Genomic DNA, 13485 nt, shown 5'->3' on the forward strand with positions numbered 1-13485 from the left:
GTGTGTTGTTTATACAGTGCTGTGTCTTGTTTAGTCTTTTGTCCTCTCACTGCTACATGAAATGTCGTTTTTTTTTATTTTTTTTTTATTTTATCTTAACTTTGTCTTAGAACCCCCTTTTATGTTTAGGCCGTCATGTGTATTCTTAGACACACCTGAGGAGACGTGTACATGGTATGTGGGTGTGATGGCTCTGTACACTGACATTCTGGAGGAATCTCACACCTGCCACTGTATTCACCTAACCTGTTTGAAGTAGAGATAGCTTTGTACCGGCATGCTCTTCTCAGCCAGGCTGCACCTCTTATGGGTAAAAGAGGAACTTTGGTGTTTTTTTTCTTTCTTTTATAAAAGTCAGCAGCTATGAATACGGTTTTTGCTGACTTTTAAAAACTAGGTACTTAGGAGTGCCTTGGGGTCCAGCTCCGTCTTCCCACACCCAGTTCGTCAAACCGTTTCAGGTTCTGGCAGTACCATCTTTGCTATGGGAGCCGGCTGTGGCTTTCCGAGGAACCACAGTTGGCTCTTTTCAGCCATGTGCCATGTGCAAGCTTGATTGGCACTTTGTGAATGGTCCTGTAGCTGCCTGGGACATGTGATGTGCCCCACGAGGCTGCAGCATGGGGCAGGACAAGGGACGTCATCTGGCGAGTATTGCGGAAGTGGGAACGCGTTAAAAAACTCAGTAACTCCGTTAAAAGCTTGGGGAAAGGAATGAACCGGCAGAGCTTCATTTTTTAATGACGTTCTGCTTTAAAGCAGGATAAATAAGGAAATGCCGATTAAATAACATAATGCTAAGGCTGACATTTAGGGTTTTTTAGGCAGTTATATTGGCCCAGATTGCACTGGTGCAAGTATGCAAATTCCATATCAGGCCAATCCCTGTAGAAGTTGCCAATCACTGTAGTAGTCACTGGTATTGTAGTGATGGCAGCAATCTTCCGGGTCCCAGGCACAGCGGCCACCCTGCTGCTTAGTCAACATGGGGTCACTATGCAGGTAAAATGCACAGAACGCCTTGTATTTTCTCATTCAATGCAATATGTTCTCTGATTGGATAAAGTGGAGATCATGACATCACTGCCATGCTTCTTTGCTTTGTCCAATCAGAAATTGTTTTGCATTCATTGAGAAAATGCAGAGCGTTCTCTGAATGACACCTGTGCCAATGGAGAACCCTCTGTGTTTGGTATGCAGCAGGACGGCCACTTGCCACTGGACATAGAAGACAGCAGTACCTACTACAGTGATTTCCAGCTTCCATGGGGGTTGGCCTGGTAATACACATGCATACCTATATTAGTCCAAACTGGACCAATGTAGCAATGCAAAGATGTGACTTCAGCTGTAAGCAATACAACCATTGAAAGGTTACAAACTGGTTTGTGGTAGATGAGGCCAGATTTTTACCAAGTATTTTGTACACAGCGGGAGGATCTTTGTACCATTTTGTTTAATACATGTACTTGTATAGCGCCAACCGGTTTACGCATTAGTACATTCACATCAGTCCCTGACCTCAAGGAGCTTACCATCTAAAGTCCTTAACTCACATTCATACTACATACATACTGGGGCCAATTTAGTCAGGAGCCACTTAACCTACCAGCATGTCTTTGAAGTGTGGGAGGAAACAGGAATACCCAGAGGAAACCTGCACAGGGAGAACATGCAAACTCCAGGCAGGTAGTATCGTGGTTGGGGTTTGAACCGACGACCCTGCCAGTAAGAAGTACCAACCACTTAGCCAGTCTCATGCCCTTGTGATAATGTCTGTGTTGCGTCTGGAACACACAGAAATCAGGCCAGTTTGTTTTCCTGTTCCAGGTGTAATATTTTATAGAAAACTTTCTTGAGTAGTTTGTGGACTTATCACAAAGCTCTCCTATAAGACCCACCTCTCAATCTAGCACACACTGCTGTGTCATGTGATGGGATGTTGACCCAAAGTCACATGACATAGAGCTCAAGGTCAGTTGTTTACCCCCCCCCCCCTTCCTTGGGGTGAACATTAGTCACACATTTGAGAAGTAGCTCCGGGTACCCTGGTTCACACTGATGCGACTTGTCATGTGATTTTTGACAGTTCAAATTACATCCAATGATCGGCAATGGAACCGTTCTAATTGGTGCGACTTCCACTTTGTTGAACTCGCACCAATTTGAAAAGTAGTTCCTGTACTACTTTTGCCAGTTTGGGGTGCGACTTGCATAGACATCTGTACATGAAGTCGCACAGATGTCTGTCAAGGCGCACCTGTAATCACACTGCCATCTGACTTTGGAGTTGTGTGACTTCAAGTGAAGTCGCACGATTTTCAAGTCGGATCCAGTGAGAATCGGGCTTAAATAAATAAACAAATAATGCAGTAAAGGTGAGGTATTGAGAAGCCTTTTCTTCTACTTTAACCCCTTGGCGCCGATGTCACACATATACGGCCTCACAGAATTGTTTGTTTTTTTTTTAAATTTTTCTATGGCAGCATATTTGCGTATCTGTCTGTGTGCTGGGAGCGCGCCACACAGTGCGCTTCCAGCACAAAGAACGGGGTAACACTGAGAGCCCCGGGTCTTGTTCTAGTGGTCGGGACTCCGGATTCCGGGTCACATGATTGCTGTGCTAGCCTCTGGATTGGCTATCACAATGATCATTCACTGTGAATCCCGCCCCCTTTGTTTTTTTGTTTTTTGTTTTTTTTTTCCTCTCTCACTAAATTTAGGAGAGAGATACCTCTCTATCCTTGCTTAGAGGAAAAAAACTGTAAAAAAGATAAATATTAAAAAATAAAGAAAATTATACCTAGATCAATGTTTTCTAGTTCAGTGCCAGGGTTAGTGTTTGTGTCAGGGTCAAAAGTCAGGATTTTTTTTTTTTTTTAAGTTGGTGTCAGTTAGGGGTTTATTTACTAAAGCTGGAGAGTCCAAAATCAGACTCCCTTCTGCATAGAAACCAATCAGCCTCTAACCTCAGCTTGTTCAATGAAGCTTTGGCAATGAAACCTGGAAGCTGATTGGTTTCTATGCAGAAATGAGTCTGATTTTGCACTCTCCAGCTTTAGTAAATAAACCCCTTTGTGTCAGTGTGTTTTTCAGGTACAAAAAAACAAAACAAAATCTGCACTATTGTTTCTGGGCTGTAGTACAGGTGCAAACAATAAATAATATACACATATATGGTATCGCTGCGATTTGTCAAGAGCTGGAGAATTTATTTTGGGTTGTTCTTTGGTGGTAGATTATGGTAGTAACAAGAAACGCACAGCTAAATTTTAAAAAAGTTTTTATTTACTATTTTGAGCCAGTTTTCCTTTGATAATTAAAAAAAAAAACTGGAGATATCCAATACCATTTACCACCAAATGAAAGTCCTGAAAAAAAACCAAGGTATAATTCACCTGGATGTACGAAGTAGTTGTGGTGATATGTACGGTTTTACGAACACATGTCAACGTTGTAAAATTTTACTTAGACTTTAGGATTTTTTTACCTTCAGGCTTGAAGGGGTTAAACACTCCCAACAGTGATGAGAATGACTTTTGGTGCAGGAAGTCCTCGTTGCAAGGTGACTTTGTGGTTGCCATTCAGGCCTGGTGACCAGGATAACACTGATGTGTCTTATTAAATCGAAAACTGCCAGGAAAGAATGTGGTAGCTTTAAAGTGTGACCCCACCGCATCCTATCTTTACCAACTAGTGTGAGAATGACCTGGATTGAGTATGAAGGCCTGGAGTCCGTGACTTGCTGGGGTAAATGGCGAAGAAGGGATGGCAATGACAAGGCAGTACTGTCTTTAAAAAGAAGTCAGCAATGGCAGTTCTTTTTCTGTACTCTAAGGTGCATCTAAAAATATAAAAAAGTAAATTTTGCATTAATATAGCTGCGTGTTCCCGGAGTTCTTCTTTAATGTCAGTACTATAAACACATGATTGAGGATTCTTGCAGTTGTATATTCTGTAGCATCAAACCACACCGTAGCAATCTCATTTCCTGCATCGTTGGTCGGGTTTGCTCAGTTTTTGAACGCTATGGGTTTCCCAGAAATAAGAGTCCCCTCTTATCAGTGTGCATGTAACCCATGTACGAGGACTGCTTGTACTTTTCTACAAAGCTTTTCTGTATGCAAGCCAGAGCCGTGGCCTTGCATGTAGATTGGATTGTATCATTTTTTTGTTAGTTTTCAGTCTGCAACAATGTATATAGATTTACATGTGGGTTTGATCCAGTGCATAAAAAAATGTTTTGTTGGCTGAGCAGCTGTAGCAGTTTAACATACAGACCTCATGTGCACGGGACATTTTTTTTTTTCCTCATCTGGATGCATATGCTCCAGGGGAGGAAAAATCCATGGTTTGAAAATGTTTTTAGGTGTGCCAGTTCATTTTGGGCATTTATTTGTTCCATTGGCCAGAAAATTAATTTATTTTGGCATTTGGAATGAACAGTCAAGTGCTAAATGTTCCTAGTGCTTAGGTGCGTTTACACTCGTGTAGGCGTTTCGGGCACTTTTGCAGCAAAACACTTCTCTCCTGAACAGAGGCTGGCTTTGGATTTTTTTCTTCTGCCTCTAAACGCCATTAAATGCCTATAGTGGGCAAGGACGAGGCAAACCTAGATGGGCGTTTTTCAGGCGGGGGAAAAAAGCATCAAATACTCTTAAGGGTTCGTTCACAGTTGACTTTATTCCTAACTCTTGCCAAACACCCCTATAGCGTTTAGTGGGCGTTTTTGACAGGCGTTTGAGTAGGGTTACAAACACCTGTCAAACGCTCCCCAACGCCCTACGCACGGTTTTGAGGCATTTGCCAAGCATTAAAACCGCACCACAAACGCCTATAATGAAGTAAAATGGTATTAACGCTCCGCGTTGCAAACGCCTATAATGAAGTAAAATGGTATTAACGCTCCTCGTCGCAAACGCCTGTCAGGCATTTGAGGAATGGCACCATAGACTTGAATGGGAGGCTTCAACTCCTGACTCGACACGAGGCGTCCGTTTTGCCACGACGCTAGTGCTTCAGTGTGAACAGCACTGTGTGCTGCCATGTGCAGAATTTTCATAGGCATTTGAAAAGCGTTAAAAACGCTTCCCAAACGCCTGTCTGATGCCTGCTGACAAAGCTAGTGTGAACATAGCCTAAACGTGGCTCTTTTGATGTCCCGTGTGCACAAGGCCTTAAAGTAGAACTATGGCTTATCAGTCTGGGGGAAGCAGAAGGTTAGATGAACTAGCAGGTTTAGATACATTAACAAATTGAAGCCAATCTCCATCTCATACTGCAGTTAGTTTTTTTTCTTTTAGGTTAAAGGTTTTACACAAATCAATAAATGCTGATCATTGCAAGCACTCCTGTCAGATGTAAATATTTTGTCTCATTTGCTGGACAGCTTGGTCTGATGCAGCCATCACATCTAAGAAATGGTAAGCTGCAATATGTTTGCTTTTGGGTTTAATACTATATAATGTCCAGCACATGCATGTAACCACACTTGCACATTTAAACACATATTAAACATGTAATGTGGCACCTAAGCTTGTAATTGTTTTCTTTTTGTTTCTATATACAAAAATAGGTAATAGGATGTTCAAGCAGGATGTTTCTACTTCAGCACCTCTGTCTTTGATGAGGTGCTTAAACATGAATGCTCGGCTAGGCAAAGCCATTTGTATATTCTTTGGAGGAGAGTGGCACAGGCAGATACTTCCAATACCAGCCTATCATCCATATAACCTATTCCAACAAGTTTTCTAAAGCTACACAGGGCCAGATTTCTCACATTCATCCTGCAATATATTCCTCCATCAATGCTACACAGGAAGAACTAATGCTGGCTATTGTAGTCTCACAGCTGACGCTGCTTTCTAAAGATCAGAACTATGATTGGAGGTGATAGGATGTAGTCTATATTCAGCCAACAGTTTTCCGCCCAGCTCCTTTTTGATTTTTCAATTGAGTTTTGCTGAGGGGGTGATGCTAACAGGGCCACCCATAGCTCAAATTTGGTGCGAAGTTTGGGATTCTTCCTAAAGTGGATTTATGATAAAATAGTGACATACTTGCAGGGATATGTCAAACCCAAATTAACCCTCGAGGTTTATTAGACGTTCAGGTAAGCTTTATTTTTTGGAAAACTTGACGATTGGCTGGAGGTTTTAGTATTTCAGAATATGATACACATTGGCATATGCAGCTTTCAAGCTATTTGACTACTGAGAGTCAGCTAAGCATTGCATTGATTATCTTGTCTAACTATGCAGAAATAAATGTGTGCCTGCACTGCCAAACTTTTACTGAAGTCATAGCATATATATAATCCTTTTAATGGTGCAGAGAAGCCATCCAAAACTGCTTGTACAGGTGCATCGGAAACATGGGGAATTTCCATTGACAGACGCCCTTTTTGTTTCCTGCTGATTTGGTAATGAGTACAAAGAATGTCCCTCAAATGTTTCTGATTTGGGTAGCTAGGTCTTCCAGGCCTATGATTGATTCCATTTGCTGAAAATGTTCTTCAGAATATCGCAAAGAAAGAAATGAATACCACCAGTAGCTTCTGCATAATTCTTTCTTTTTTTTTTTAAATGCACATTTTTATTTTTCACAAAAATTCCCATGCATAGATTTAAGAAGAATCAGTCAAAATTTGAGCTATGTATGGACAGCTAGTGTTCTAAAAGGTATGTTCAGCCAGCCGGACATCTTCCTGTGTGATGTCCTAAAGAATAGACTAGCTGTTTGGTACTTGTTGCCAGTATGCCAGCTATTTACTACACCTCCGGTCTTTTTAGCATCATTGATCACAAATCCTTCCCAAAGTGATCCCAAAGAAATAATGGTGTAATTGAAGTATTCAGGAGTCTACATATTCAGTATTCGTATACCGATGGCATGGAGCCTTCCAGGTTTCTGACACTGTTCCAAGACGTAGAATTGTCCAATTTCGCAGCTTGGTTGCACTGTGGAGGTCTTTCAGTTGTACAGAAAATACCAGTCCACCAGTTGCTGAGACTAGTAGTTTCTCAGCACCTGCAGCCTGTCTTTGTTCAAGGCAGGTAAAAAGAACAATTTGTCTAGACAGTTGTAGTTTTATGTCTCAATAGACTCAATATGCACTGGGCGTTTCGCCCCAGAGCATGAGGCTCCGGCGTTTCATTGGGGACAGAAGATACAGGTGCACCATACAGCCTATTAAACTCTATAGGAGTCTTACAGTTGCTTCGGCTGGTTGGTGTGCTCAGCGGTACTTCTGTTTAAGGCAGTATGCACCCAGGGATGAATACCGGGAATGCAGACTGCTTACTTTCCGGGAGTTCGTCCTTGGTTGCATGGGGCTCTGGTGTTTAGTTGTGAGCAGAAGGTACAGGCACACTGTTGACGGCCTGTAAATGTCTATGAGAGGCTGACAGCTGCTAAATGCCCTGTGTGCATGAGGCCTTAGTAGCCTTAGGCTACGTTCACACTAGCCTTGTGTGCAGGCGGCAGAGAGGCGTTTGGGAAGCGTTTTTACCGCTTCCCAAACGCCTCTGCCAATTCTGCACATTACAGCACATGGTGCTGTTCTAACGGGAGCGGTTGCGTCGTGTCGCGTTGCGTCGCGGCAAAACGGACGCCTCTGGACGAGTCAGGAGGCTTTGAAGCCTCCTATTCTCGTCTATGGTGCCGCTCCGCAAACGCCCGGCCGGCGTTTGCGGTGCGGTTGCGGGGCGTTTGCGGAGCGGTAACACCACTCAAACTGCATTATAGGCGTTTGTGGGGCGTTATTAACGCTCGGCAAACGCCTAGCAACCGCCGCTAAACCGTGCATGCGGCGTTTGCCGAGCGTTAATAACGCTCCGCAAACGCCGGACCAACGCTTGCCAAAAGCTATAGGGGCGTTTGGCAAGCGTTGGCAAAACAGCCTAGTGTGAACGAGCCCTTAGTGGGGTTATCCGTTTATATCCAGCATAGCATGATTTGGAATTGGATTGACATGAGGCACAATTTACACCATGACCTATGTTATAAATATTTTTGTTCCTCTGGTATTGCTTTACAGCTCTCCTCTATCATCCCATAGTGTCATTAGTTATATGGCATTGTCCACGTCTTGTGTGTTTTTTCAGTGGCTTTGCTTTCGGTCACTGGCACATGTGAGCCGGGACTGTGGTGCAATTTCATTAGTGGATTATGCACTGTTCCTGATGTCCTTGCAGGAAAATCTGTTGTGTACAATCCATTTCATTTTTATCTAACTTGCTTATAATATATAATGCAGAACATATGTGATTTTAGTTTGCAGATACAGTCATAATCATAAACCACTGAATGTTGCCAGCAGAATGGAGGTTATAGGATGATGTGTGTGTATGTGTGTGTGTGTATATATATATATATATGTGTATATATATATATATATATATATATATATATATATATATATATATATATACATACATACATACATACATACATACATACATACATACATACATACATACATACATACATATATATATTACATACACACACACATATATATATTACATACACACACACATATATATATTACATACACACACACATATATATATTACATACACACACACATATATATATTACATACACACACACATATAGTGTGTGTGAATATATATATATATATATATATTTTCTATAGTATTTTAGTTGCTTTTTTAAATGGATCTTCCGGCAGTACTCTGTACTGTTATGACTTTGTTTGCAAGTTGGTAGTTTGAAGTCAATAAGGGGTAGCTGTCAGTGGAAGACCATGGATAATCAATAGAAAATCCATCCTGGACACTATGTAGATATAAATAAAAAAAAAAAAAGCTTCTAAAAGACCTAGTTGTTGTCAGAAGTCGCCATTTTAGGTTCTAGACTCATCTGCTGGTCTGAGACCTCAGTACTTGCAGTACTCAGTGCCAGTGGGGGATATGGAGCTCTAGGGCCTGAACTGTGACCCTTTTGGTATTCTCAGACCCACAGCATTCTGTAGTTTCCTTACCTAAATGCTTGGAGAAAATAATCTTTAGACTGTCCTTTTTTGTTTTTTTTTAATTTTTTTTTTTGGATCTTGCTATGGAATTTATCAAGATCTCCATTTGTACTGCATGGTACAGGCATTATTTGTCTTTTTATGTACTGTATGCACCTCGGTAACATCATGGACTGTGGCTGCTTGATATCCTGGGTGTTGGAGAGGAGCTGAGCCAGTTGGTTTATATACACTCACTGTCTGGGGGTCAGGTTAGGCAAGTGATCATGGTGCATTGGTAAGTATTCCATTTATATGTGAACATGGTGGAACATCTCATAATTACATATTTGGTAAGGTTTAATAAAGACACCAGCCCATCTAGTTCAACCTGTGTGGGTGTGCATCTCACATTGGAACGGTTATGCATTGCACCAAGTTGTTCTCAGTGGAAAACTTGCAGCACAGTAATGGTGGACTTTCAATGCGGTACTGGGACTTTGTGGACTTTGTTTTAATAGTTTAATGAGCTCACTATTGTTTTTTATATATTATGTGATCACCATTGAGATTATTTAACACTGGCATTTACCAAATATTTATTTCACTTTTAACTATTTATGGAACTCAGCTCTGCCTTTTTAAGTAGTATAATTATCAAGTGTGGCACAAAACTTTTTTAGAGGGGCTGTAGAAAGTACAAATGTGGAATCGTTGATTTTGGAAAGGGCTGAATTAGATGTGATCTTTTGTATAGATGAGTTTGGGCTATCTCTGAATGCTTCTCTAGCCTAACTCTGAACTTGCGCTGTTTTACTCCAGAGAGCTGCAGACTAGGTCATTACTGCTCGGAAGACCGCCTCTTTGTTAACAGGAGCTGGGGGGCCGGAATGACCCAGCCCACAGCTCATTGGAGTAAAAAAAGAAGAGCATACGTTTGGCTAGAGGCGAGTTTGGAGTTCATCTCTACTTCCTAGCAGTCCCATGTAATGTGTCTCTGACCATCCCCTGTTGCCTGCTTGAACTATCTGACCATCACCCATAGCCTGCCTGTCATCTTTGTCCAGCTCCTAGGACATGTTTGCAGTCTATGACCGCTTTCTATAGTATCTGAATATCATGTTTGACCATTTGGTGATGTTGGGGGACATAGTTTAGGCCCGCTCTGTGAAGAAATTTGGTCACCAGTGATCTGGCATAAGAAATTGAAGCTTGCACCTTCGAAGTAAGTTTATAGCTCTCATATAATTACCCTGACAGGTTCACTTTTTAGGCGTTTGTTGAGTTGCTTGAAGCTAAATTGCTATTCTTTCCTCTGCAGTGTTTTGGTGGTGGCTGTGGTGGAGTAGGACACTAAGGACAGGCTATGGTGGAGTAGGACACTAAGGAAAGGCTATGTGGTGGTAGGACACTAAGGGCAAGCTTGACCAGTATGTTTCTACATGTACCATTACAAGAGAAACAAACTCCATACATCCATGTCCTTAGTGGGAATTAGAGCTGCAAAGCAAGCATAACTACTTAGATGACTGCCACTTTTGCCTTACAGAATTGTATTTCTTACCAAGAACGTGTCTAGATCCTCTAGCCTGCAATAGGGTTTCTTGTCCATTCAGAATCGTGCACAATTCTTCTGTGAATGCTTATTTGTGCAGTGTGTTTATCCATGAATGTCGTGATGCGGCTGGAATTCTCATTTAGGATACAACCTGCCATAGGAACAATACTGTTAAGGGTTACACCAGGCCTCTCTGAAACATTCCCACAGGGAGATGAAATCTCTGCTTCAGAGCATAATGACTGTAAGCTACACCTAGGCACAGCCATGTAATTGCAATTTCTATGTTGCTACGTGGGAATTAAACTTTAAAGAGCAGCAGGGGCTGACGAGGCAAAAAAAAATCAACATTTCAACCCTAGTAACAGTTCTGGTATTTAGCTGCTTTTGTTCAGTTTTCTCTATGAGAAGAGAATGTGGGAGAAGAAAAATGTGTAGCTGAACCACGCTTCTTCGTATTGTGCAGAAAATTACAAAAGTTCAATCTCAGACAGATCGCTTTATCAATAATAAAGTTATGCAAACTAATTTAATCAGGGCTCATGCACGAGGGCGCTTTTTGGCATGTCAATGTAAATTATGGGAGCATTTCCGCACCCAGGATACACAGCTACCATGTACAGCCGACTATAGTAATGATCATATTTCGATTGACGAGGTTATGAGATTATATGATATAAGATTATGTGATGGAAACAGATGTGATCAATAACTTACGATCATATCTTACTATTGATTGATTGAAATGCACTTTCCCATGTGTGGCATATTGATTGAATGGGTTGTCATCTGTTGATTGATTATTCCTATAAGAAGAGATTGAACAGAAAAGAAATCAATCATTTATTGAAGTATGTATGACCATTGACCACCATTGGGATGACTTTGCTCACTCCAGCACTGTATCTATGTTAAAAGAAGTCACAAAATAACTGAGTTACTGACCAGATCATCAAGTAATACAGCTATGATGGGGGGAATTCAGAAAAACAAAAACTGCTCTCATAATGGTACCGAAAGAGTGTGTGTCATGTCTTTTTTTTTTTTTTTTTTTTTGCCCATAGTTCCGCTTTAAAGAATCGGAGTTAATTCTCATATTTTCATACACCAAAAAAAAAAAAACCTAAAAAGAAAGTGACAGATATTTTCAGCTTGGTCTGATGAGACTTGAAAATTCTAGTCCTATGTTGAAGCTTTGTGAGTTGAGGCTAAAGCTGGCCATAGACAGTTCAAATTGTGGCTGATTTCTGTTGAAGCACTCAGAATTAGAGCCATAGATAGCCCTGCAAATTTCAGTGCAAACGTTGATTGAGCTGGGTAGACAATGATTGGCTGAACAGTCAGATGCAGAGATTGTTTGCAGTGCCATTGTATTCAGGCAGTTGTTGGTGTTGCAGCTGCTGAATAGAATAGCTGCCAGTGGAGATTCCTCTATCCATGCTGTTAATGAGGATGGAGATTTGATTCATTTTCTCTTGTTAAGCCTGCGGGTTAAACAAGAGAAAATCGCGCCGCGTATGGCTACCTTAAAGAGGAATTTCAGCCTTCCACCCCCAAATTTTTATTTCTTGGATCCAGCATTGTGCTGCTGAGTTCATCTTCTCTGCACTGTCATGTTGCCTTGTGACCGCTGCAGGCTCTTTGGGTTCAGCGACCGCTAGGCCCGCCCCCCTCCTAATGACTGGAACTAGTATAGTGCTCTTGGTGCCTCCTGGGATATGCACGTATTGTATCCTAGAAGGCACTGGGGTCACTGACGTCATTTGTCTAGGCCAGCTCGGGGGCTAGATGCGGCCCTTGGCTTGCCTTTATTCAGCCCTTGGGGCAGGACTCCTGCCAGGCACACCACCGCTGGGGCAGGACTCCTGCCAGGCACACCACCGCTGGGGCAGGACTCCTGCCAGGCACACCACCGCTGGGGCAGGACTCCTGCCAGGCACACCACCGCTGGGGCAGGACTCCTGCCAGGCACACCACCGCTGGGGCAGGACTCCTGCCAGGCACACCACCGCTGGGGCAGGACTCCTGCCAGGCACACCACCGCTGGGGCAGGACTCCTGCCAGGCACACCACCGCTGGGGCAGGACTCCTGCCAGGCACACCACCGCTGGGGCAGGACTCCTGCCACGCACACCACCGCTGGGGCACTAGTCCTCCTTTATACCAAAGATTAAACTTTGTTTACTACCACTGAGCACAGTCTGGCTCCCCTAAAGTCTGAAGGACCGTAAACTGACCCTTTCTTTAAAAAGTTTGGAGACCCCTGGTTTGGGTGAATGATGGAGGATGGGGGGGCAGGCCGAGACCTTTTGGAGGAAAAAAAAAAAAAGAGTAAGAAAACAAACAAAAAAAAGGCCGATATCTGTGTTGTGGAGGGGAGATGGAATGCAGAGGAGGAAACTACTGTGAAAAGGTATAGATGCATTCTAATGATGTAGATATCGGGCCATGTAAAGTTGGTCTAATAGATTGTGTTATGCACTTTCAGCATGAAAATAAAACCCTCTACAGTTATCTTTTATCCGTTTAAAAAAATGTTTCATCTAACTCACATTTCAAAACTATTCCGTAGCATTTTAAACCGGCAGTTCCTTTTTAGGCAAAATCGAAAAGACAGAACTGTGCTGGGAGTTTCCTCTTCTCGTGGTCATAGAGCTTTTTGCATTGTGTAATTTTGTAAACAGTTGGCCTTAATATTTTTAATCCTCACAAATGTAAACCCTTCTGTAGAGCGTTTGTTTCCCCCTCATTAAATCTGTTACAGCTCCGATCTCGCAGAAAAGCGGTTTGTGTTGCTAGGCAGGGTTTGGTATGAGATCACCAGCTACCACATTGTCTTGTGAGGTAATGCTCTGAGAGGAAGATCTATGGGATCATAGCCAAACTTCCTGTGAAATCTATGGATATCGGGAGGTACAGAGGTGTTCCGTGCTTTTATAACACTGCAAAG

The sequence above is a fragment of the Staurois parvus genome, unplaced genomic scaffold (genome assembly GCF_062004578.1).
Source record: "Staurois parvus isolate SC_StPar_1 unplaced genomic scaffold, SC_StPar_1.0 ptg000351l, whole genome shotgun sequence".
NCBI lineage: Eukaryota > Metazoa > Chordata > Amphibia > Anura > Ranidae > Staurois > Staurois parvus.